General features: G+C 44.1%; 1 pseudogene across 1 annotated transcript; it reads right to left on the reverse strand.

Annotated features, from left to right (window-relative positions):
• Positions 1-3,766: 3,766 nt before the first annotated feature.
• On the reverse strand, positions 3,767-6,631 carry LOC311132576 (tyrosine-protein phosphatase non-receptor type substrate 1-like; annotated as a pseudogene). The gene is made up of 6 exons: positions 6,599-6,631; positions 6,399-6,478; positions 4,835-5,154; positions 4,507-4,636; positions 4,264-4,298; positions 3,767-3,907 (listed from the first exon to the last, which is right to left on the reverse strand). The product of its transcript is annotated as a tyrosine-protein phosphatase non-receptor type substrate 1-like (transcript).
• Between the last annotated feature and the right edge of the window lie 21,124 nt (positions 6,632-27,755).

Genomic DNA, 27,755 nt, shown 5'->3' on the forward strand with positions numbered 1-27,755 from the left:
ATTTGGTGTTGTGAATATATTTAGTATAGTTTTATCTAAAAAGGATAACTTTTTTAATGTTTCACAATTTTTTTTCCTTCTGAAATTCACTGAGTAGGATGGTCCTCCCCTTCCTCCTCTGAGGAGCCACACATGATAGGGACAACGACAAAACTCTGTCTGGCCATTATTGGGTATTTTTCTGTAGACCATATGTTAAACATAGTAAATCTTTTTAGACTATAAAGTTAAACCATAGTTAATCATAAAGACAAGCAGTATGACTAAGTGAATACAGAGGGTGGTACCGAGTGGTACACAAGGAGGGAGGCTGAGCCAGAGTCAGGACATGGCTCTTTGGAATGGGCCTGCTCATTCTTACTATGTGTGGGAAATACTGTTATGCATGAGGCAATGCATGAGGAATGTCTTAAATGTATATGGTTGAGAATGGGTTATGCACCTGCCATGTTTAAACCATATTTAAGTATCGATTTATATGTTTTAGAATAAACAGAGCAGAGCCAGGAGATGGCTCTGTTATTTTTTACATGAGAAAGCTTGGTTCTTCCACTAGAAGGAGGAGACTGAATACATAGGAGGAGGAGAAGTCAGATTTCGCCGCTATCATAAATTAAGAGAGTGGGCTGAGCGGTCAAAAGATGAAAGCTTGGAAACAATGGTGGAGGAACTAAACTGGGAGGGTTTAAGCTAAAAAGTATGTAAAATGAGCAGGAATAGAATTGTATAGAAACTGAGGGCTGAGTGTTGGGAAGGCAGTTGCTCTGCAGACCAGCTCGGCTTTTGTTGATTTGTGTAATAAAATCTATCTACATTTCTACGACACCATCTCTCATTTATTTGGAGCAGGTAGAGCCAGCTGTAATAGTGCAAACTTATTATTGAACTATGCAAACCATGTATTTCAGATTGAAATATACAGTGCTTTCGGAAAGTATTCAGACCCCTTGACTTTTTCCACATTTTGTTATGTTACAGCCTTATTCTAAAATGGATTAGATTAAAAAAAAAATCTTCATCAATCTACACCCAATACCCCATAACGATAAAGCAAAAACAGGTGTCTAGACATTTTTGCAAATGTATTAAAAATAAAAAACGGAAATATTGACAAGCTTGGCACACCTCTATTTGGGGAGTTTCTCCCATTCTTCTCTGCAGATCCTCTCAAGCTCTGTCAGATTGGATTGGTAGCATCGCTGCACCGCTTTTTTCAGGTCTCTCCAGATATGTTCGATCTGGTTCAAGTCTGGGCTCTGGCTGGGCCACTCAAGGACATTCAGAGACTTATCCCGAAGCCACTCCTGCGTTGTCTTTGCTGTGTGCTTAGGGTTGTTGTCCTGTTGGAAGGTGAACCTTAGCCCCAGTCTGAGGTCCTGAGCGTTCTGAAGCAGGTTTTCATCAAGGATCTCTTTGTACTTTGCTCCGTTCATCTTTCCCTTGACCCTGACTAGTCTTCCAGTCCCTGCCGCTGAAAAATATCCCCACAGCATGATGCTGCCACCACAATGCTTCACCATAGGGAAGGTGCCAGGTTTCCTCCAGACGTGACACTTGGCATTCAGGCCAAAGAGTTCAATCTTGGTTTCATCAGACCAGAGAATCTTGTTTCTCATGGTCTGAGAGCCTTTTAGGAGCCTTTTGGCAAACTCCAAGCGGGCTGCCATGTGCCTTTTACTGAGGAGTGGCTTCCATATGGCCTCTCTACCAAAAATCCCTGATTGGTGGTGTGCTGCAGAAATTGTTGTCCTTCTGGAAGGTTCTCCCATCTCCACAGAGGAACTCTGGAGCTTTTTCAGAGTGACTATCGGGTTCTTGGTCAAATCCCTGACCAAGGCCCTTCTCCCCCGATTGCTCAATTTGGCCATGCGGCCAGCTCTAGGAAGAGTCTTGGTGGTTCCAAACTTCTTCCATTTAAGAATTATGTAGGCCACTGTGTTCTTGGGGACCTTCAATGCTGCAGAAATGTTTTGGTACCCTTCCCTAGATCTGTGCCTCGACACAATCCTGTCTCGGATCTCTACGGACAATTCCTTCAACCTCATGGTTTGGTTTTTGCTCTGACATGCACATTCAACTGTGCGACTGTCACGCACGTTGACTGATGACTCGTGGAACCAAGGCGCAGCGTGATAAGCGTACATTTTATTTAGTACACAACACACGAACAAAACAACAAAACGAACGATACGTGAAGTCCTGAGGTTACAACAACACAAACCTTTACGGAACAAGATCCCACCAACTAACTGGTGCCAACAGGCTGCCTAAGTATTGTCCCCAATCAGAGACAACAAGCTACAGCTGCCTCTGATTGGGAACCACCCTTGCCAACATAGATCTAAACGATCTAGAACAAAAAACATAGAAAACTAAACATAGAAAAATCCACACCCTGGCTCAACATTTAAGAGTCCCCAGAGCCAGGGCGTGACAGCGACCTTCTATAGACAGGTGTGTGCCTTTCCAAATCATGTCCAATCAATTGAATTTACCACAGGTCGACTCCAATAAAGTTGTAGAAACATCTCAAGGATGATCAATGGAAACAGGATGCACCTGAACATCACTCCTTTCAAATACCATTGAGAGTATACGTCATTGACAGAAAAACTTGTATTGTTGCATCTTGTTGTGTTGTTGTCCTCCGGTGAATAGCCAGCTGACTAAAATTGTCCCTTGCCTAAATTAGCAACGGATGGAGATAGGGATTTGGATTCATGTTTTTTCTTAATTCTGATTATAACGGCCATTCTGATCCAACCATGAATTCATACATTGTTGTGCCCCTGGCCTGAGAGGATGGAAGTTCAATATGTAGCTAGATGTAGAAGGCTAATGTTAATTAGCTAATGTTGCCCATGAATGGAAGTTAGGCTAACGAGCAAGCATTTTAGCCAGGTAGCCTAGGACAACAAAAAATTAAAGCGTGTGGCATTGGCGTTTCTCTACAAGTAGGGTGAGTCAACATGTTTTTCTACTTGCACGAACACACTCACACACACACACACACACAAACACGCACACTGAAATCAGAACCATGGACAGCCACATAATATTTAGCTTACGTTGATTGGACTAAATAGTTTTTGGTATCTTTTAGTTGTCACTGTATTAGACTAAGCAGAGGTGATTTGATGATGTTGAAATGTTGAATTTGAAATGGTGCTGGAATAGTGGAGGCAGCTCCTGTTTTCTTTGTGACTTGCGGTAACTCTCTGTGGTTCTAAATCAGTAGTTGTTTAGTGGTCCGAAAATGTGGGAAACATTAACTTCCTTGACCATGCTGTGGTCATGCAACTGTCTGTTACTGTACATTCAGTATGCTTTGTGGATTTCACTGGACAAAGGTTGCTATCCGGTTTTGTGAAAGAACAAAGGTGTGGTTGAATTTATTCTGGCATTGTGTCTTCTTATTGTCTTGGTCTTTAGGCCTATATATGATGGTCTCAAGGCATATGAGTTAACAGGTTATAGAGTAAACAATGCAATTATCACAACACATAGGTTGTAATATGGCTTGGCTTCCCCAGTGATTTTACCCACACAGCATAAAAATGAATGGTTTATTATGTTACAAACACACGGTCATGCAGCCAAAATGGGATTCTCTATCAGATGATTTCTTACGATAAAAAGCTGTAAAAAGTTATGGCTATTTAAGGCATTACAGGATCATTATATAAATCTAACATACAGACAATGTTAAAATTGTAAATTCCATACTAATTTCACCTTGGAGTCTTTGTGACAGTGGTGATATCTTTCACTGCTGCTGCAGGTATCTGACCTCAGAGTACACTGCATCCTCTCTGCTGGTCTTCTCTCTTGCTCTTCTAGAGGAGGAGGAGTTCTTCTTGGGGGTGAAACTCACAGCTGCATAGTTCAACACGTCACTGTCTTGATTCTGACGGTGGTGGAGCCATGAGGAAATACATTATGATGATAGCATGATCTACTATGTAATGTTTATATTCTCCTGTGGAAGAAAACACTCTACAAAAGACATGACTGTTCAGACTGTACACCCACTACAATGACCTGACAGTCAGTGGAACAGTGACAGACAGAAGTTCCATGGGAAAATTAACAACGATCACAATGATCAGAAGGCTTCATCTAGTACAGTGACCTATTGCTTCCAATACATTTTAATAACACATAAAGCACAAATATGCTGAATATTAGGTGGAAAGAAAGTTAAATGGCAGTTTGTTGTAAAAACTGAAAATATACTATATTTATAAATGTTGACAAATGTACCTGATTACCCTGGGATGTTGGGACATCTGTCCTCCCTTCAAAGAGATTGAAATAGAGGAAGGCCAGCTATTATTTTTTATGACAATCTATCTCTTTTTAACCTCATGTAGTTCATTAACAATGCTTATACGTTGGTTATTTAGCTGATATTTACAGAAGGTACATTGCATAGAGATGCATGAAACATTAGATACATCAGTTATAACATTAGATACATTGGATACATTAGATATACAGTAATACCTCTGCTATCTCTGTTCTGAGTCTTGCACAGCACCCAGACAAGTAGAAGGGTCACTATCCCCAGGACGATGTTGGAGACGACCAAGGCCAGAACAGTTGGACTGATCAAATGGAGAATCATGCTCTGGAACTGTGGAAAGGGTATCAGGGAATTCATATTGTATTCATGAGCGCTTAGGAATTTCATTAAACAGAAAAATATGGAATCAAAAGCTAATGGTGTTATTGTATAGCTTGTTGAGACAAATGTATGGGGTCATTTGGAGGTAGGCCGTTTGCATAAATATACGGTATTGTTGGGGATATTTACAGATTAAATGGGATTTACCATGAATGTTCAGCTTGGTCCCGTTCCCAAACAGTATCTCTCCACATGAGGCCACAGCACAGTAGTAAGTCCCAGCATCAGAGAGGTTGAGGTTCCTCTTGGGGAGGTTGTAGAAACAGCTCTGTGTAGGAGACCCAGCCTCAGGGCTCTTCTCACACTGATCACTCCTGTCTCCATGGGTGTAAATGATTCCTGGACGGGATTCTCCTGAGCCATGTCTGAACCAATAGACACTGTGTTCTCCTACACAGGTCTCAGTGTGTATTGTACAGTTCAGAGTCACACAGTCTCCTGGCTGGACTGACTCAGACAAATGCTCTCTGGACAACAGTATTACTATTTAACTTTGTACCTTTGAAATGAAATGTTATTGACTTATCATAATCCCTAAAAATTATTTTTTAAATCATGTCATATATTATATTTCAGCATATAATTTATCAGCGTATGACTTTAAACTTACAAGTAATTGCATTACCTTTAAGCATCAAGGTGGTTCCAGGTCCAAACTCTATGAAGTTTAAGCGCACCAATCCACAGTAGTACATCCCAACGTCCTCTTGCTTTGTTGAATATATATTTAGGTGAAATATCCCTACTTTCATCAATACATAAAACGCCTGAAACAAAATCAAGTATTTCCATTCAGAAAAAGACAGTATACCAAACACAAATTATTGAACCCAGCTTGAAAGTTGACTTTCTTAGGAAATGTGTCACTTACAAGAGTTGCAGAGAAGAAGAAAGACCAAGAGCTCAACCATCTTGACCTCGACCCTAGCTTTTCTGGAGCAGGAGTGATTTGTAGTGTGCAACTTGTAAAAAATACATTGAATCACACATCTGTGGTCTGATTGGTTAGATCTAGGTGGGGTCTGATTGGTCTATTAAATGTGTTCTGCTAAACACCTTATTGGCTGTTCAGTAGGTCATATGTGGAACAGAAACAGTATTTCTATGAAGTTTGAATCAGTGTCACTTTGCAAGATTGCATACAAGAAAATACAACCTGATAATATAATGTTTGGATCAGAAGGTCACCCATGTTGTGAGTTAGGAAATTAAGGTTACGTATGTAACCACAGTTATGTGAGCTATATGGATCACTCCGATATATTGGTATACCCGTACCAGATTTATTCAGTGCTAGAGGGACCTTACAAGCCAGTGGGCGAAGTCCCAGCACGGAACCGAGACGCAGGGGCCGTCAATGTGGAAGGGGAGTCCTGGCTCTGTCCCCAGAAGGGGAGGCGACGCCCAGGACCGCTGAACCAACCGCAGAGGGAGGTGCCACATTTACCCGATAGTACCTAGCAAAGGTGCAAGAGGAAGCCCAGCTGGCTGCAGCACAGATATCAGCGAGGGGCACTCCTCTCAGTAGAGCTCAGGACGCAGCCACACCTTGTGTTGAATGTGCCACCACAGATCCCAGCACTGGCCTGCCAGCCAGGCGGTATGCTGTCGTAATCGTGTCCCCGATCCGGTGAGAGAGCCTCTGCTTTGTTAGCCCAGCCCCTAGGACTCTCTCACCATAGCAGACAAAGAGCTGGTCTGTTGTTCTCACTTAAAGTGTCCGCTCCCCATAGGCAGCCAGTGCCAGCGCAGGGCACAGCATGCCGGAGGGAGGCCCAGAGTCCCCGGCCACTGCCGGGGGGTCGTAAGCAGACAGGATAAAAGGGAGGTTCACATGCCTGTCTGACAGAACCTTCGGGAGGAAGACATACTCCTCCCACCGGGGTCCATCCGTTAGCACTCAGAACTTACCGGAAAAGCATGGAGCTCACCCACGCTCTTCATGGAAGTAATCGCTACCAAAAAAAACACCTTCATAGAGAGGTGTTTCAGGGAGGCAGACTCCAACGGTTTGAAAGGCGGCTTTGCCAAAGCTGCCAAGACCACATCCAGATCCCAGCTCGCCATTGAGCGGGTCCTAGCTGGACGCAGGCGACAAACCCCCTTTATAAACCTGGAGACCATGGGACGGCGCCCCACTGGCCTGTCCATCCACCCCACATGGCAGGCAGATATAGCGGCCAAATACCCTCTCAGTGTAGAGGCTGCCAAGCCCTCATCCAAGCGAGACTGCAGGTATTGGAGGACATACTGCACCCCGCATGACTCAGGCACAACCTCAATACCAGTGCACCAAGAGCAGAACAACCGCCAGCGTAACTGGTATGCTGCGGTTGTAGCCGGTGCCCTTGTGCTCTGCATGGTGTTCATTACGCCCTCCTGTAGTCCTAACATGGACCATTGGTGCCGTTCAGCAGCGAAGCCCACAGACTGAGGCGGTGCAGTCTCAGATGCCACAAAGTTCCCCCGGCCTGAGACAGTTTGTGCAGCAAGAGCCACCATACTAATGGATGCACACGGAGTCGTAGTGTAACGCCAACGAAACACAAGTACGATAAACCACGGGCGGAAGATACAGATCAACCGCGCACAGCGAGTGGAGCACTCAAGAGGAGGGGCTGGCCAGTGAGTATACTTCCATGCAAGATATTACACTTAACAGTGACTTACCAAGCGAACTACAGAAAGTTTGTACCTCAAACCATACAGACGTCCGGCGAGAAAATTAAAGAGAACGTGTGTCGCGGCCATGGTGTCTATATATAGGGGCAGACCACAGCCGTGACACAGGTGTACACGGGAGTAAATCTGTAAATCCTATCCTCGGATGTATCCCTCCGCCGCGGAGTGATACCAATATATTGGAGTGATCTAATATAGTGAAACACAACTCAATCCTAGTTAGGGACTTTCCTGTCTTCACTTTGACTTCACCGTTCAACTAGAGGGTCATTCTTTTTAACAGTTTAATATATCTAAATGTAACATATAACATGATGAAAATACACTAGGGTGTAATAACAAACTCATAAAGGAAGCAGTGATTTTTGATCAGCAACATTTATTCAATTAAGATGCTATTCCAATATTTAAGACAGTAGAGAAATAATTAAAGTCTACTCACCTAATATTCTAATACAAGTTGCTTTTCTAGGTTACAAGTAGAGCTATTTCCTATTTTATTTAGCTATTATTTACGTACTAAAAGCGGTTGATTTACCAGTCATCACAAGGCCTTCAAAGTTATTTCTGATGTATATGGATGTGTTTTCTGTTCAATGTGGTGAGGTTCTTCACGTCTCACTCCTGCTGAAAGAACCTGACCTCAGAGTGCTCTGCGTCCTCTCTGCTGGTCTTGGCTCTTGCTCTTCTGGAGGAGGAGCTTTCCTTGGTGGTGAAACTCACAGCTGCATAGTTTACCACGTCACTGTCTTGGTTCTGTGTGAGAGAAGTGGAGCCATAACAAAGTGGAGTGATACAACAAAGAGTTAACCTGATCGACTGGTTGGGTTGGTGATCTCTCAGTTGCATCTTTAAATGAAAAACAAGAAGAAAATAACGTGTTACATATACAAGCTATCTCGCTAAAACAATCAATATGTTTTAGACATCGTCAAAAACTATAGTCAATTAAAAATTCCACAACAGCAAGTATATTAGTGTAATTAGTCATATGCATGAAATATGCAAAACAAAAACAAGCCTGGCGAGACATGCAGAGAGAGAGAGAGAGAGAGAGAGAGAGAGAGAGAGAGAGAGAGAGAGAGAGAGAGAGCATAAGGGACATTTCATCCCCTAGTGTTAGTCTATGAGAGACCCAGTAATGTTCATCTCATCAGGTCTCAATTTACACTGAGCTGCTCCATCCAGTCACCCGCACCACAGGAAGTGATGCGTACCCTCATTGGCCCCCAATCATATTCTCCTTATAAGGTGTTTCTCGGAATAGGACGCTTTGATCAGTGCAAAGTCAAGAAAGGAAATACTAAGGCTAAAAGAGGCAACTACTCCTCTGAAGCCATTAAACAGATGTGTTTTGACTTCTAACTCCTCCTCTCTAACCACACCCTGTACCACTGAGCTGTGTGGCCTAACTGAGTTAGAGAGAGCTAAATTAGCCCTGAGGTACAACTAACAAACATACATTGCAGAGATTGATTGACTAACATTTCAATACATTTAATATAACTACACAAATACAATATAGCAAGATTTATTTAGCTATTATTTACGTACTACATGTGGTTGAATGTGTTATTACATACAGCCGGAAAAAACTTTCGGATATCAGAGCGCAGGTAACTCACTATCATTATGACCAGGAATACGACTTTCCCGAATTGGTTCCTTTGTTCGTTCCCCCAGGGCAATTGAACTTATCCCATATGCTGCTCCAAGTCACCGCCGGCGGAGAAGAGGTATTCGGAGTGGACTTCTGGTCCGACTCAGGAGGCGGGCACACCATCCACCGCTTCTGAGTATATTACTCACTAATGTTCAGTCTCTGAACAATAAAGTAGACGAGCTCAGGGCGAGGATCTCCTTCCAGAGAGACATCAGAGACTGTAACATACTCTGTTTCATGGAATCATGGCTCTCTCAGGAAATACTGTCCCCATCCATACAGCCAGCTGGGTTCTCAGTTCATCTCGCAGATGAATAAAGAACTCTCCGGGAAGAAGAAAGGTGGGGGTGTATGCTTCATGATTAACTACTCATGGTGTGATTGGGATAACATACAGAAACTCAAGTCCTTTTGTTCACCTGACCTAGAATACCTCACAATCAAATGCTGACCGTATTACCTCCCAAGAGAATTCTCTTCGGTTATAGTTACAGCCTTGTATATTGCTCCTCAAGCCGATACCACGACGGCCCTCAAGGAACTGCACTGGACTTTATGCAAACTGGAAACCACATATCCTGAGGCCGCGTTTATTGTAGCTGGGGATTTTAACAAAGCAAATTTGAAGAAAACGCTACCGAAGTTCTATCCACACATTTACTGTTGTACTCGTTTAGGGAAAACACTAGATCACTGCTACTCGCCTTTTCGAGATACCTACAAGGCCCTCCCCCTTCGGCAAATCAGATCACGACTCCATTTTACTCCTCCCTTCCTATAGGCAGAAACTCAAACAGGAAGTACCCATGCTAAGGTCTATTCAATGCTGGTCTGACCATCGGAATCCATGCTTTAAGATTGTTTTGATCACGCGGACTGGGATATGTTCTGGGCACTCTGAGAATAACATTGACGCTTACACGGACACGGTGGCTGAGTTCATTAGGAAGTATATGGGATGTTGTTCCCACAGTGACTATTAAATCCTACCCAAACCAGAAACCGTGGATAGATTGTAGCATTCGCGCAAAACTGAAAGCGCAAACCACCGCATTTAACCATGGCAAGGTGACTGGGAATATGGTCCAATACAAACAGTGTAGTTATTCCCTCCGCAAGGCAATAAAACAGGCCAAAACGTCAGTACAAAGACAAAGTGGAGTCGCAATTCAATGGCTCAGACACGAGACGTATGTGGCAGGGTCTACAAACAATCACAGATTACAAAGGGAAAACCAGCCACGTCGCAGACACCGACGTCTTGCTCCCAGACAAGCTAAACACCTTCTTCGCCTGCTTTGAGGATAACACAGTGCCACCGACTCCCAAGGACTGTTTGCTCTCGTTCTCCGTGGCCGACGTGAGTAAGACATTAAGCATGTTAACCCTCGCAAGGCTGCCGGCCCAGACGGCATCCCTAGCCGCGTCCTCAGAGCATGCGCAGACCAGCTGGCTGGAGTGTTTACGGACATATTCAATCTCTCCCTATCCCAGTCTGCTGTCCCCACTTGCTTTGAGATGTCCACAATTGTTCCTGTACCCAAGAGAGCAAAGGTAACTGAACTAAATGACTATCGCCCCATAGCACTCACTTCTGTCATCATGAAGTGCTTTGAGAGGCTAGTTAAGGATCATATCACCTCTACCATACCTGACATCCTAGACCCACTTCAATTTGCTTACCACCCCAATAGATCCACAGACGATGCAATCGCCATCACACTGCACACTGCCCTATCCCATCTGGACAAGAGGAATATCTACGTCAGAACGCTGTTCATTGACTATAGCCCAGCCTTCAACACCATAGTACCCTCCAAGCTCATCATTAAGCTCGGGGCCCTGGGTCTGAACCCCGCCCTGTGCAACTGGGTCCTGGACTTCCTGACGGGCCTCCCCCAGGTGGTGAAGGTAGGAAACAACACCTCCACTTCGCTCCTCCTCAACACAGGGGCCCCACAAGGGTGCATGCTCAGCACCCTCCTATACTCCCTGTTCACCCATGACTGCGTGGCAACTGCACCACCCGCAACCGCAGGACTCCCCAGAGGGTGGTACGGTCTGCCCAACACATCACCGGGGGCACACTGCCTGCCCTCCAGGACACCTACAGCATCAGGAAGGCCAACAAGATCATCAAGGACATCAACCACCCGAGCCACGGCCTGTTCACCCCGCTATCATCCAGAAGGCGAGGTCAGTACAGGTGCATCAAAGCTGGGACCGAGACACTGAAAAACAGCTTCTATCTCAAGGCCATCAGACTGATAAATAGCAATCACTAGCCGGGTACCACCCAGCTACTCAATCCTGCACCTTAGAGGCTGCTGCCCTATATACATAGACATGGAATCACTGGCCACTTTAATAATGGAACACTAGTCACTTTAATAATGTTTACATACTGCTTTACTCATCTCATATGTATATACCATATTATATTCTACTGTATTTAGTCAATGCCACTCCAACATTGCTCGTCCTAATATTTATATATTTCTTAATTTCATTATTTTACTTTTAGATTTGTGTATTGTTGTGAATTGTTAGATATTGGGGCGGCAGGTAGCTTAGTGGTTAAGAGTGTTATGCCAGTAACTGAAAGGTCGCTGGTTCTAATCCCTGAGCCGATTAGGTGAAATTCTGTCCATGTGCCCTTGAGCAAGGCACTTAACCCTAATTGCTCCTGTAAGTCGCTCTGGATAAGAGCGTCTGCTAAATGACCAATTTATTTATATTACTGCACTGTTGGAGCTAGGAACACAACTACTTCGCTACACCCGCAATAACATCTGCTAAATATGTGTATGTGACCAATAACATTTGATTTGATTAGGATGTTCACCACACTGTGTGTATTTCTTCTTCTAGGAGAAATGGGCACGTTTATTTACCTTTATTATGATAGCATGTTCAAAAACATTTATTTTTTTACTCAGACACGTTCAGCATAGCCTTCACGAGGGAGTACAAGGACACAATTTATTTATTAACATTCACAGACACTTTGAGGCAATCCAACCTTGTATTTTAATCTATATAAGGTTTAATATATTTGTGTACGTTTTTGTCTTTTGTTTTGTTGCAGTTCATGCGTTAGCTGAGACTGAGTCCTCTGCCATACAACAGGAGAGTGGTCTCATGTCAGCCAATTTTGTAGTCTTTACAGTGTCTTTTCAGTGCTTCTATTAGGGTGGCATGGCGATGCACTTCTCCTGATCCAAGCAACCCTTGGGAGAAAAACCTCAACTCATCTCAACCATCTATAAGTACTGAATGACAAAGGTGAAACATTTTACCATGAGTTCAAGGGTAACCCTCACTTCTCAGACATGATAAGCTCGGATTCAGCAATGTACTACTGTGGAAGCACGCACTCAAATGTGGTGGAATTTGGAAAAGGAACAATTCTCAATGTAAAAGGTACAGTACTGAGAAATGTATTTTGATATTTTCAGACATTCAAACAAATCAGAATTTATACACTACCAGTCAAATGTTTGGACACAGCTACTCATTCAAGGTTTTTCTTTATATTTAAAAATTTTTACATTGTAGAATAATAGTGAAGACATCAAAACTATGAAATAACACATATGGAATCATGTATTAACCAAAAAAGTGTTCAACAAATCAAAATATATTTTATATTGGAGATTCTTCAAATAGCCACCCTTTGCCTTGATGACAGTTTGCACACTCTTGGTAAAAATAAAGAAAAACCCTTGAATGAGGAGGTGTGTCCAAACTTTTGACTGTATGTTGAATCAAAATGGAGATAGGTGTTTGGGTTTGGGTTTGGTTGGGTTCATAAGTGACAACAAGGCTTCACCCTATCAGGGTTAGTGCTGGTAAGGCTTTATTTGTATAAACCCCTACAGATGGATTATACATGTTCAAACTAACTATCCACTAGCCTTAACCCTAACCCTTAACCCCAACCCCAGCCCTAACCCTACCATACTGCGATAGTTTGGACTTCTGTTTTAAAGCCAGAGGATGAGTCTGAGATGTATTTCACTGTTAGTTTTAAACAAATAATTGTGTATTTTCATTCATAAAACTGATGATGGGTGTACTGTTGCTTCATGTGTTGTATGCATGTGCATACTGTGACTGTCACCCTGATGTTAACTACTAGGTAGCTACTTCCCAAGCCATTACCAGACAGTAGTGCTTGGCAAGTGGGAGAAAAGGGCACTATGTCCCGGTGTTATTGTCGTTGAATAGTAGACAATTTGTATGTCTCAAGGTGACATCTAGATGGTTATCAATATTAGTTATTTCTATCCTACTTGAAAAAAATAGATGTGATGGTAAAAAATGGCCACATTAGCTACCGCCGGCGACATGACCGTGATATAGCTGCCCGGTAAGAAGCACCCCCAGTCTGATTTAGTGCCTGGTCTTGTCCACTCTGTTCTGGCATCTGGGCATTGTAGAGGGAAGCTGAAGACACATACGTGTTCCTGAGAGAATTATCTTTCAGTGATTGGGTCATAATATTTTGTAGCTTAAACCATTCAAAAGATAGAGCCACCTTTGTAGGAAGAAAACAGAAACCTTTTTATTACAACCACATCTTTCTGTTTACTAACGTAACCAAGGTACTATGAACTAAGTGCAAATTGTTTTATTTTATTTTAGAATTTCTCTCACGACCCCTTTTTCAAATCAGCCGACCCCAAAACAAGCGACAACTAGTTTGGGACGCGCTTTACTAACCAATAATATCAGGTAATCACTGGCCCCAGCCTTGTAGTTTTTGTCACCTCACACTGTGGTTGATGCACTTGTCACCTTTCTAATGTCAGTTAGACCATGAAGAACAAACTGCAGTAAATGGGCATTACCTGACATCTATAGCAGCGGAGGCAGTGGAGGCTGCTGTGGGTAGGACAGCTCATAATAATGGCTGGAACGGAGTGAATGGAATGACATCAAACCATGTGTTTAGTGTATTTGATACCATTCCACCTATTCCGCTCCAGCCATTACCACGAGTCCGTCCTCCCCAATTAAGGTGCCACCAATCTCCTGTGATCTACAGAGATCTATTTTCACACATTTGAGTCAAACTCTGATGCCGCAATATATTGCGGTTGAAGAGACTGATCACACATAGGCATGTTGTTCATGATGGACTTTGGAGAAAAGGTACAGTAATTATTACTGTTCAATTTCATTTAACTTGAAAAAATGGTTCATTAATGTACATGTAATTTTAGATACAGTGTAAAACATATGTAAAACATATGTCTCTTTCTCATTCGCATGAGAAAGAGACGGAGATGTCGTGGACGTAGGTCGGGGTGCCTTGTAAGGATCCGACGGCGAGCGAGTAAACTGCCTCTTCCATCAATCTACCACCACAAACCGATGTTGGCACTAAGATTGCACCGATGTTGGCACTAAGATTGCAGGAAAACGCTCATCCAGAGGCAGCGCTCCTAGTGGCCGGGGACTTTACTGCAGGTAAACTTAAATCAGTTCTACCTAATTTCTACCAGCATGTTAAATGTGCAACCAGAGGGAAAAAAACTTTAGACCACCTTTACTACACACACAGAGACGCATACAAAGCTCTCCCTCGCCCTCCATTTGGCAAATCTGACCATAACTATCCTCCTGATTCCTGCTTATAAGCAAAAACTAAAGCAGGAAGCACCAGTGACTCGGTTAATAAAAAAGTGGTCAGATGACGCAGATGCTAAGCTACAGGACTGTTTTGCTAGCGTAGACTGGAATATCTTCTGGGATTCTTCAGATAGCATTGAGGAGTACACCACACCAGTCACTGGCTTCATCAATAAGTGCATCGATGACGTCGTACCCACAGTGACCGTACGTACATACCCCAACCAGAAGCCATGGATTACAGGCAACATCCGCACTGAGCTAAAGGGTAGAGCTGCCGTTTCAAGGGGCGGGACACTAACCCGTAGGCTTATAAGAAATCCCGCTATGCCCTCCGACGAACCATCAAACAGGCAAAGAGTCAATACAGGACTAAGATTGAATTGTACTACACCGGCTCTGATGCTCGTCGGATGTAGCAGGGCTTGGGAACTATTACAGACTACAAAGGGAAGCACAGCCACGAACTGCTCAGTGATACAAGCCTACCAGATGAGCTAAATCACTTCTATGCTCGATTCGAGGCAAACAACACTGAAGCATGCATGAGAGCATCAGCTGTTCTGGATGACTATGTGATCACGCTCTCTATAGCCGATGTGAGTAAAACTTTTAAGCAGGTCAACATTCACAAGGCCGCAGGGCCAGACGGATTACCAGGACAAGTACTCCGAGCATGTGCTGACCAACTGGCAAGTGTCTTCACTGACATTTTCAACATGTCCCTGACTGAATCTGTATTACCAACATGTTTCAAGCAGACCACCATAGTCCCTGTGCCCAAGGACACTAAGATAACCTGCCTAAATGACTACTGACCCGCAGCACTCACACTGTAGCCATGAAGTGCTTTGAAAGGCTGGTCATGGCTCACATCAACACCATTATCCCAGAAACCCTAGACCCACTCCAATTTGCATACCGCCCCAACAGATCCACAGATGATGCAATCTCTATTGCACTCCACACTGCCCTTTCCCACCTGGACAACAGGAACACCTATGTGAGAATGCTATTCATTGACTACAGCTCAGCGTTCAACACTATAGTGCCCTCAAAGCTCATCACTAAGCTAAGGATCCTGGGACTAAACACCTCCCTCTGCAACTGGATCCTGGACTTCCTGACGGGCCGCCCCCAGGTGGTAAGGGTAGGTAACAACACATCTGCCACGCTGATCCTCAACATGGGGGCCCCTCAGGGGTGCGTGCTCAGTCCCCTCCTGTACTCCCTGTTCACCCATGACTGCATGGCCAGGCACGACTCCAACACCATCATTAAGTTTGTCGACGGCACAACAATGGTAGGCCTGATCACCGACAACGATGAGACAGCCTATAGGGAGGAGGTCAGAGACCTGGCCGTGTGGTGCCAGGATAACAACCTCTCCCTCAAAGTGATCAAGAGAAAGGAGATGATTGTGGACTACAGGAAAAAAAAGAGGACTGAGCACGCCCCCATTCTCATCGATGGGGCTGTAGTGGAACAGGTTGAGAGCTTCAATTCCTTGGTGTCCACATCACCAACGAACTATCATGCTCCAAACACACCAAGACAGTCGTGAAGAGTGCACGATAAAACCTATTCCCCCTCAGGAGACTGAAAAGATTTGGCATGGGTCCTCAGATCCTCAAAAAGTTATACAGCTGCACCATCGAGAGCATTCTGACTGGTTGCATCACCGCCTGGTATGGCAACTGCTCGGCCTCTGACTGCAAGGCACTACAGAGGGTAGTGCGTACGGCCCAGTACATCACTGGGGCCAAGCTTCCTGCCATCCAGGACCTCTATACCAGGCGGTGTCAGAGGAAGGCCCTAAAAATTGTCAAAGACTCAAACCACCCTAGTCATAGACTGTTCTCTCTGCTACCGCATGGCAAGCGGTACCGGAGCGCCAAGTCTAGGTCCAAAAGGCTTCTCAACAGCTTCTACCCCCAAGCCATAATACTCCTGAACAGCTAATCATGGCTACCCGGACTATTTACATTTAAGTCATTTAGCAGACGCTCTTATCCAGAGCAACTTACAGTTAGTGAGTGCATACATTATTTTTGTATTGAATTTTTCTTACTGGCCCCCCGTGGGAATCGAACCCACAACCCTGGTGTTGCAAACGCCATGCTCTACCAACTGAGCTACATCCCTGCCGGACATTCCCTCCCCTACCCTGGACGAATTGTGCGCCACCCCAGGGGTCTCCAGGTCACGGCCGGCTACGACAGAGCCTGGATTCAAACCAGGATCTCTAGTGGCACAGCTAGCACTGCGATGCAGTGCCTTAGACCACTGCGCCACTCGGGAGGGTACTTGACTGCATAAGTGTCTTTGAGTGTGCATGAATGGGACTGGGTGTGAGCAAGTAAGTTATGAATGTCCAGATCGAAGTGCCAAACCAGGCCAGTTCACTCAGGACTAGGAGGGGCAGACAGGCAGAAGGATGGGTGATACGGGAAAGGGGCCGAACCTGACGGTGCCAGAGAAACGCTTGTCCTTCTGGGGATCGTAGTTCTTCAAGCTGATCTGGAGTTCTACAGATTCCTTGAACTTGCGTGGCTTGGCCAGGGATCCCGCCTGGACCTCCTTGACCACCTCATAGAGCATATCCCTGGACAACTTGTTCATTTTACAGTATTGCTCACACGCGACAGATTGCTGAACAAATCAGATGCCAGGCCATCCAACATGGGGATGTATTACTATGCTGCACGTGATTATGGAAGGGACCAAGCTGAACATTCATGGTAAATATAATATGGTTGTTTATTAACAATATGCAAACATGAACCTTAGTTATTACACTGTATTAGCCAATACTATATTATATACAATTTTAAAAATGTGGAAATATAAAAGGTTAAATTCTCTCAGGTGGTGACATTCAAGTGGCGACTGAAGCAGATATGAGGATCCTTGTCCTCCTCTCCATCATAAGAACTGAAATTCTTCTCTGCTGTCTGACCATCATCTTCATCATTTACCTCATCAGGAAATAGATCAATTCAATGATTCAGTTTCACAATCCTTCAGCTGTTACAAACATAAATGTGGTTTACTGCCTGTTCAAATGTTTCAGTCCTCGTCAGCTTAGGTGACATATTGTCAACGTAAAATGCCCACATGTTGATGATGCAGATTCGCATGTAATACTTTTTCTATATTTCTATTCAGACTTTCAATAAATAAATGAATCGTTATTGAAAATGCAATTGTTTTATTCAATACTGACATAATTACATAGTAGTTACAGTATGATATGGTAACTGATGGGAAGTATTTCACAGCCATTGCATTATGGGAGCATACACATCGTGTCTCAGAAACGTCTCCATCCTGCCCTCTCCCTCTTCCACAGTCTGATATGTTCATTGAGAAGCTCAGTGCAGCGTACATTTCTGTGTCCATGTTCATATTCTAAAATAAAGAAAGAGACAGAGATACATACTGTCGTGGAAATTCAACACCAGGGACACCTGAAGTCAAATTTAAATGAATCATTCTTTATTATCAGCAAGATGGAGAGGTTCCAACAAACTTACTGCATCAAGTAGTACATGTCTGTCAGGAGCTCTCACATCCACATTCACTTAGTACTATTCCCAAACACACTCAGTAGTCCCAGACTACAGAAGTCCCAGACCACAGTGGTCCCAGACCACATAGACAATTCCTAGAAATGCCTATAGACAGCTGTTGGTGGGGCTTCTCTACCCTCACTCAGTAGTAAAAGACTACTCTAGCCTCACCAGAGACTATAGTATCTTTCTAGTAGTCCCAGACCACATAGATGTCATTTCTTCATTTTCTTTTCTTTTTTTTTAAAACAAATCCATAAAAAATTGTTGCGGATGATGTGTCTCCTCCTGGGAAGCTCGTAGTAAGGATCTGGTCTGGGCGGGTCCTCGTCGTCTTTTGGTCAGACGGGAATTTCCCTCACGCCTTAATGCGCCACAGGTTTTCCGTCGCAGACCCCCATTGGAAAGTTCCACAGGCTGAATCAACTATCCTGTTCGTTGACGCATAGTACACACGTCGGTCAGGATCTCTCCAGTTAACTGACAATAAAGAAAGATTAATTTAAGTTTGACTTCAGGTGTCCCTGGTGTTGAATTTCCACTACAATACTTAATCCATATTTACTAAATTTCCACTACAAAACTTAATCCAAAATCCCAAAATGGGATTCTCTATCAGATGATTTCTTACAATAAAAAAATGTAAAAAGTTATGGCTATTTAAGGCATTACAGGATCATTATATAAATCTAACATATAGACAATGTTAAAATTACATTTTCATTGTTACTTTGAAAATTGGATACTAATTTCAGTTACTAAAAGCAGTTTTATTAGGCTACAAATAGTTAAATGGTTCTTCTTGGAGTCTTTGTGACAGTGGTGATATCTTTCACTGCTGCTGCAGGTATCTGACCTCAGAGTACACTGCATCCTCTCTGCTGGTCTTCTCTCTTGCTCTTCTAGAGGAGGAGGAGTTCTTCTTGGGGGTGAAACTCACAGCTGCATAGTTCAACACGTCACTGTCTTGATTCTGAGGGTGGTGGAGCCATGAGAAAATAAATGATGATGATAGCATGATCTACTATATAATGTTTCTATTCTCCTGTGGAAGAAAACACTCTACAAAAGACATGACTGTTCAGACTCTACACCCACTACAATGACCTGACAGTCAGTGGAACAGTGACAGGCAGAAGTTCCATGGAAAAATGAACAACGATCACAAAGATCAGTAGGCTACATCTTGTTACTTTCAAAAAAAGCTTAATAACATAAAAAGCACACATAAGCTGAATACTAGCTGTAAGGAAAGTTAAATAGCAGTTGTGAAGAAACACTCTTGTAAAAACTGAAAATATACTGTATTTATACATATTGACAAAATTACCTGATTGCCATGGGACTTTGGGACATCTGTCCTCCCTTGAAAGAGATTGAAATAGAGGAATTCCAGCTATTAATGTGAAGACAATCTATTTGTCTGTTTAACTTCATGCAGTTAATTAACTATGCTTATAAGTTGTATATTGAATTGATGTTTGCAGAATGTAAATTTCTGACTCGTTTCAGGAAATGAGGCGTATGGCGCGCATCACTACTTCGCATGAGAGCAATTTGAACGTAAACTTTTTTTATTCATCAAAACGCATTTATTTTTGGCAGAAATGCCTTCTGGAACATGTGAACTTTCATGTGCCTTAATAACAAACTTGTATGCCATCTGTTAATACGAATACAATTGTTAAATTACGAGCCTAGTTGGTTTAGCCACAGAAAAAGACAGCAACCTTCCCTCTAGCCATGATTGGCTGAGATAATGAGTGGGCTGGACATGCCGAGAGATGAGTTTGGATTGGTCTGCCATGTAGCCCGCTTCTGTCTATAACATGATCTGGTCAGTATGTGTAGGTAATCCTTTCTAACATGGCTTTTTTTAAAGATATCATGTAGTAGAACTGTGTAAGTGTTGCTCTCCACTTTCTGGAGGACCGCGTTTTGAAATCAGTGGAATTAGAGTATGATAGCTAAGGAGACGGAGAAAACACCTGTCTCCAGATTACATCTTCAATCTAAGGGCAACCATGGCAACCGTGGCAGAGAAGGAGAAGCGTCCATCCATGTATACGGGTAAGATAATGTAGCTAGCTACATTTTCATATATTACACGTTTCTAATTTTGTCAGAAAGTAGTTTTCATTTCAAGTTAAATTGTACTGTTAGCTAGCTAGCTAACGTTATGTGTATGAACTGTGTAGTAATATTATTCATATTTCAGAGCCATTTGCTTTGCCAGTTATAGCCTAATGTTAGTGTGGTGTCGAGACAACGATGCTGATATGCTGTGTTGACAAGGAATCCCCTGACACTGTACTTGATTATAACCTTTATTACATCAAGGATTTCAGCATCAATTTACAGATTTTGCAGAATCTGGAGAACAACTAACCCAATCTCAAATATGATTATTCTCCCTGTCCTTTGTTCAAAACCTGGTATATATCCTATGTAACATAAGATGGGTGTTTTGGATAGATCAATCCCTGGCCTCCACATATCCCCATGTCCACTGTTTTAGGGAGCCCCTATAGTAATACTTTCCAGATGTTTCAGCAAAGCAGAGTTCATTTAACCAACCATATGAAAACCTCAGCCAAAGCTATAAATGTTCAGATACTACATATTTCCCCCTTTCGAGACTAATTAAGTCTCGAAAACCAAAATAATAGGATTATGATAAATAACAATTTTTATTACATCAGGCTTCTTGAGTAACTTTAGCAATAAAACAAAATGTATGGAGTGTAAACACATTTTTTTTAAATGGAGTTTAGACACATTTTTATGGAGTGTGAGAGCGAAAAACCTGTCTGGCAGCTTTCATTCCAAATATCCATCAATCAATCAAGACAGGAAAATTCTCTCACGGCCCCTCTGCCCCAGGCGACCACCTAAGTACTCCAGATCAATTTATAAATCTTTATCAATGCATTTTAAGCTATGATGCAATTGAATACACATGAAAACCTCAGAAAACAAAATACAATCAAAAACCCATCCACATTCAGGCTGGTCGACCCATCGGACCCTCCTGTGGATTCTCTCTGTCCCTGCCTAGACCCAATATCCCTAAGCATCCACGAAAAAAACAAAAACATCTGAGGTCCCCACATGTACCCAACCACAAAAACATCATTCTTCAAAAAATTTATACAGAAAGAATATGACACTGGAATGTAGTCCACTACACTGCAGCTCCTCAGCAGTGTCGACTTTCAATGCAACGTCGATGATGGAATCTGAACATTTCCACACCGTCCTTGTTCAACTTCCTCCAGTCCATTCATATTGTCCATGTTTGAGTATTTGAATCCCACTCTACACATTCCCCCTACTTCTGGAAGAAAAGAAAACACCAACCAGTATCTTTTGCAAAGCAACACATGAAAATTAAAACATCAATATAAAAAATAATATATAAAAATGATATATATATAAATGAATCGCATTCCATTTCCCCCCTTTGATTCATAAGAAAAGACTAACAATAATATGCAAAGAAATGTGAAAAATGATCGAACAATCAGATATTCAAAATGGATATCTATCCATCAATACTCCATCCAGTCCCACTTGTTTATCCCCATCTAGATCAGTAACAGTTAACAACGGCATCTGAGTGTTGTCTCCAGGCATCACAACTCCAACCCATCTCAATATCATAGCCTTCGCAAAAGTCAATAACAAAGTACAAAAGCAAAACATCACACACAGCGCTACAAGAGCTGCTACTAAAATCTGAACTATCACTGCTCCCACTGGGCCTAACTGATCTTGCAACCAAGCCTTCGCTGACCATCCAGCTCCTTCAGATCGACCAAACGCATCCCTTATACTCTTCAATGCATCTATAACACTAGTGATATTATCGGAACTATCGGGGATCAAAGTATAACAATCGTCCCCCGTCAAGTTCATAGCCACACATAAGCCACCCTGTTTGTCTAAAATATAGTCAAGAGCCATGTCATGTTTCAACAGCGTCAGTCTGTGACTTCTTTGAGTATTTGACAGAAGGTTAAACCCTCGTATTGTTTCGTTTGCAAAACCCTGCAAAGTATAGGTAATATTATCAATGTGATCTGCCAAAAAATGTTACACCATACCATGGAAAAAGTCAAAGTCCCCACTTCTCTCCTAGACTTATCCTCCAATGGTAGGATTCCAGATTATGAAATTGCGCCATTTCCCTTTTCACCCTATTTTCAGACCTAGAATCAGATTGAGCTGTGTCCGGTGCTTCCCCCTTTTGAAAGGTATAAACCTCATATGTGTCACGATCGTCTGACAAATGAGACCAAAGCGCAGCGCGTTGAGTGAACATGACTTTATTAAATTAAAGTACTCAATGCCAAAACAACAAACAATGACGATACGTGAAGTCCACAGTGACAAAGACTGAATACGGAACAAAAACCCACAACACTAAGGTGAACACTGACAGTTTAAATATGGCTCCCAATCAGAGATAACGAGCCGACAGCTGACACTCGTTACCACTGATTGGGAGTCACACGACCAAACAAGGAAACACAACCAAAACCAAACCAAACACAACAAAACGAACACACCCTGGCTCAACATACAAAGTCCCGGAGCCAGAGCGTGACAGTACCCCCCCCTAAAGGCGCGGACTGCGACCGCGCCTCAAAAACCCCAAACAGGGGAGGGCTGGGTGGGCATTACTCCTCGGAGGCGGCTCCGGCTCCGGGCTTGACCACCACCCTTCTTCAATCCCCCCGTAGCGCCCCCGGTCCGATCTGACCCAGCTGGTAGGATCTGGACTGACGACGCGCACCCCTGGCTTGGCGCGTGAGGCAGGAACGGACCGGACCTGGCTGACGATACGCACCCTTGGCTTGGTGCGAGTAGCAGGGACGAGCTGAACCAGGCTGACGACTCGCACCCTTGGCTTGGTGCGAGTAGCAGGAACGGGCTGGACCAGGCCGACGACTCGTACCCCTGGCTTGGTGCGAGTAGCAGGAACGGGCTGGACCAGGCTGACGACTCGCACCCTTGGCTTGGTGCGAGTAGCAGGAACGGGCTGGACCAGGCTGACGACTCGCACCCTTGGCTTGGTGCGAGTAGCAGGAACGGGCTGGACCAGGCTGACGACTCGCACCCTTGGCTTGGTGCGAGTAGCAGGAACGGGCTGGACCAGGCTGACGACTCGCACCCTTGGCTTGGTGCGAGTAGCAGGAACGGGCCGGGCTGGGCTGGCGACGCACACCGTAGGCTTTGTGCGTTGAGCAGGAACAGGCCGGGCTGGGCTGGCGACGCACACCGTAGGTTTTGTGCGTGGAGCAGGAACAGGCCGGGCTGGGCTGGCGACGCACACAGTAGGCTTTGTGCGTTGAGCAGGAACAGGCCGGGCTGGGCTGGCGACGCACACCGTAGGTTTTGTGCGTGGAGCAGGAACAGGCCGGGCTGGGCTGGCGACGCACACAGTAGGCTTTGTGCGTTGAGCAGGAACAGGCCGGGCTGGGCTGGCGACGCACACCGTAGGTTTTGTGCGTGGAGCAGGAACAGGCCGGGCTGGGCTGGCGACGCACACCGTAGGCTTTGTGCGTTGAGCAGGAACAGGCCGGGCTGGGCTGGCGACGCACACCGTAGGTCTGGTACGTGGAGCAGGAACAGGCCGGGCAGGGCTGTCGACGCACACCGTAGGCTTTGTGCGTGGAGCAGGAACAGGCCGGGCTGGGCTGGCGACGCACACAGTAGGCTTTGTGCGTTGAGCAGGAACAGGCCGGGCTGGGCTGGCGACGCACACCGTAGATTTTGTGCGTGGAGCAGGAACAGGCCGGGCTGGGCTGGCGACGCACACCGTAGGCTTTGTGCGTTGAGCAGGAACAGGCCGGGCTGGGCTGGCGACGCACACCGTGGACTTGGTGCGTGGAGTAGGAACAGGCCGGTCCATACTGGGAACACACACCACTGGCCTTAACCGGGGATCAGGAACGGGCCGGACCGGACTGGTAACACACCTCAGTCTCTCACGCCGTGCCTCAACTACTTCCCTCCCTCTACTCGCCAATGGCTCCCGTAATCCGGTAGCCTTCTCTCCACGTCTCCCTGTGGCAGCCTCCTGCTGCCCCGCCGCCCAAGCCATGTGCCCCCCCCAAAAACTTTTTGGGGTTGCCTCTCGTCCTTCCGACGATGACCCTGCTGACGCCGTTGCTCCTCTCCATCCTGGGTCTCCCCATTCATCGCCCTCCGGTACCGGACGGCCTCCTCCTTCGTAATATGCCCCCAGCCGAGGAGGACATCCACCAGCGTTACCTCCTGCGTGTGTTCCTGGACACGCTGCTTGGTCCTGGTACGGTGGGTTTTTCTGTCACGATCGTCTGACGAATGAGACCAAAGCGCAGCGCGTTGAGTGAACATGACTTTATTAAATTAAAGTACTCAATGCCAAAACAACAAACAATGACGATACGTGAAGTCCACAGTGACAAAGACTGAATACGGAACAAAAACCCACAACACTAAGGTGAACACTGACAGTTTAAATATGGCTCCCAATCAGAGATAACGAGCCGACAGCTGACACTCGTTACCACTGATTGGGAGTCACACGACCAAACAAGGAAACACAACCAAAACCAAACCAAACACAACAAAACGAACACACCCTGGCTCAACATACAAAGTCCCGGAGCCAGAGCGTGACAATATGGAAGCTTCAACGTCGACATGTAACAACATCCTGTCCATCCATAGGGTAAGAATATATAGGCTTTATCACCACAAACCCACCAAATATCTCGAAAATTCCCTATAGTCACATTGCCAGGCAAAAGCTGATCTTTTACCATCAAAGTCCTGCTCTTCTTACTAAATGGAACAGAAAAAGTTACTTTATATGTGTCATCACTAACCTTACGTTCATGCTTACCCAAAGTCATCATATAATCATCACAATCTGATATTCCCATAAACATACCCGGTCCATCATATGTTTTATTTGAACAAAAACAGCTTTTAGCCCTCACGGGTTTTACCTCCAGTGCTTCAGGAATCACTGTTAACTTATTTTCCTTCCGATCTAACAAATTCACATAGGGTAATTCATTTAACCAAGAACAATTAAACCTAGGCCTAAACAAATGCTTCGACAAAGACATCATTATATCTGTTAATGATTGTTGCTGATACAACAGCCATGATAAAGCATAAGATTGACACGCAGTTGATAGAGGTTGAGCCACCGTCTCTAAAATTGAACCCCATGTGCCTGGTGCTGGAATTCTCAACAGACATGGACCCTCCAGTTTCCTCACTGATCTTACAGAATGAGTTAACTGCTGGAACCATAGATTCCTACCTGCCCATCCATCTGTAATTTGCAAAACAGAAGAATCAAATCCATATGCCTTCCATTTAGTTTCTCTCTTCTCTAACGAGCGGTATTGATCAGATATATATCTTCTGGTGTTCCATCAAAATTAAAGAACTCATCCTGTACCTCCAGGATAGTATTCTGCACTATTTCAGATGAATCTTCATCATTCTCTGCTACCATCTGCTCTCCTATTTCAACACTGTCCTCACTACCATTTACACCAATCTCCATCTGTATCATAGACTTCTGAGTCACATTTACTGCATCCTTTAATTTCAGAAAAGTTGTTGTTGGTGTCTGTGTCACATTTCCGAAATTTGTTATCGCCGTCGTAACATTCATCTCTGTCAGAGTTACTGTTAAAATAGTGGCTTTAGTTGATGTATTAACACTCTTGATTATTTCCAAGGGCAAAGTGGCAGATGTCCTCTGTGTATTATTTACTCTTGGAGTGACTACTGTAATATACTGCTCCTGAACTCCTTTGGTGACTGTGGAAACTTCAACAGACTTTAAATCTTTCATCATAAGCGTCACCTTACGAGTTACGTAGCCTTCTAACCAGTAATTCTTAACCGGAACAAATTTGAACGCTGGCTCTAAATAAGTACAAGTATATTCTCCCTGATCTTCCCATGTAGTATTACGCAAAAGAAGTGAGCAATCACTCATAACCCTCTTCCACTTCATATCGTTGTACAAAATATATTTCCTTTGACTAGGGGGCACAGCTTCTACTTCTGGTCCTGATAACAACACTTCTTCTCCATAATTATCTCTCCACGTTGGAGGAATGTCACCACCCCCATTCCGTCTCTCACATCTACAAGGAAGATGAGCTGTACCACCCATCATAACCCTAATCACAGTCTTTTCTAAAATTGGTGTTGGAGCGATTTTCCGAGGCGCCATTGTAATCAAATGTGATACATTTATAGCTTTAATAACTGTCAATGTTAAAAGAGTTGAATTGCTTCTCATTGTTGTTGTATTAGGCTGAAGTGTTGATGTCATTGTTGTTGATTCATATATTTTCCCTACAGCTTGGAGCTCTTTACTTGTATTTCCATCTATCACCACTAGTGTCACTACATTAACTCTCAGTCCCGACTCTAATCCCTCACTTTCAAACTGTGGATTATAAAAAGTACATTTATAATCACCTTGATCTTCCTGCTGGGAATTATACACATAGAGACTACAATCACCCTCAATCTTCAGTCTTCTTTTATCATTCAGCAACGCATACTTTCTCAATGCAACTGCTCCTAACAGATCTAAACTCCTGCCATAGCTATCTTCCCACTGAACTCTAAATTTCCCTTCACCACTGTTCTCTCTCGTACACTGACATGGGAGCTGAGCTGACTTTCCTAGAGTTACTTCAACCCTAGTTTTCGTAACGTTTTGGTCTGACTTTTTTCCTAATTGGTCTGGGGCTACTTTGTCTAACCGAATCACCAGCTTCTCCTGTAACAGAGTTGCCCTTGGTGATCTCTGCGGTTTCACATTCCACTGAAATATGCCCTGTTGTTTCTGGGACGCATTGAAAATCAATGTCCCCAAATCTCCTGTCCATCCATTGCAGAGTCATCTCTGGCATCATCAGAAGTGTACACATGATCATCAACGTTGTCCACAGCATAGACAATCTCTCCTTCTGGGTTTTGACTCAGGATATTGTCATGCATCTCTCCTTCTGCCTGTTCTTCCCTATCTTCATCCTGCTCTCTTGAGCCTTCAACATCCTGTCTCTCTGCGCGTGGCACCTCTTCTCTAGGCGCTTTAACACAATGTGACAAATGATACCACGTTGGAGACCCTTTAACCTGGACAGCCGTTCCAGTACTACGAACAACTTCAAATGGTCCCTCACGACGTTTGTTATACCACTTCCTTCTAAATACCTTCATGAACACCTTGTCCCCAGGTTGCACTGTACTCCTTTTTTGCTCATCGAGCTTCTCCTGCACCTCTTCTTTTCTTTGCCTGTCAGAAACATATGTGGACAACTTTTTATGAAAATTGGCCATATATGTAACGTACGCTCTCATTTCATCTTCCAAAAGAGCCAAACTTGGACCCTTTCCGCTTGTTCGCAAACAAGGCGTAGGCATCCTTCTTTCTGTGACCAGTTCATGGGGTGTCATACGTAGATCACGCAACTCACTT

This window comes from Coregonus lavaretus, assembly GCF_964263955.1.
Source record: "Coregonus lavaretus genome assembly, chromosome: 7".
NCBI lineage: Eukaryota > Metazoa > Chordata > Actinopteri > Salmoniformes > Salmonidae > Coregonus > Coregonus lavaretus.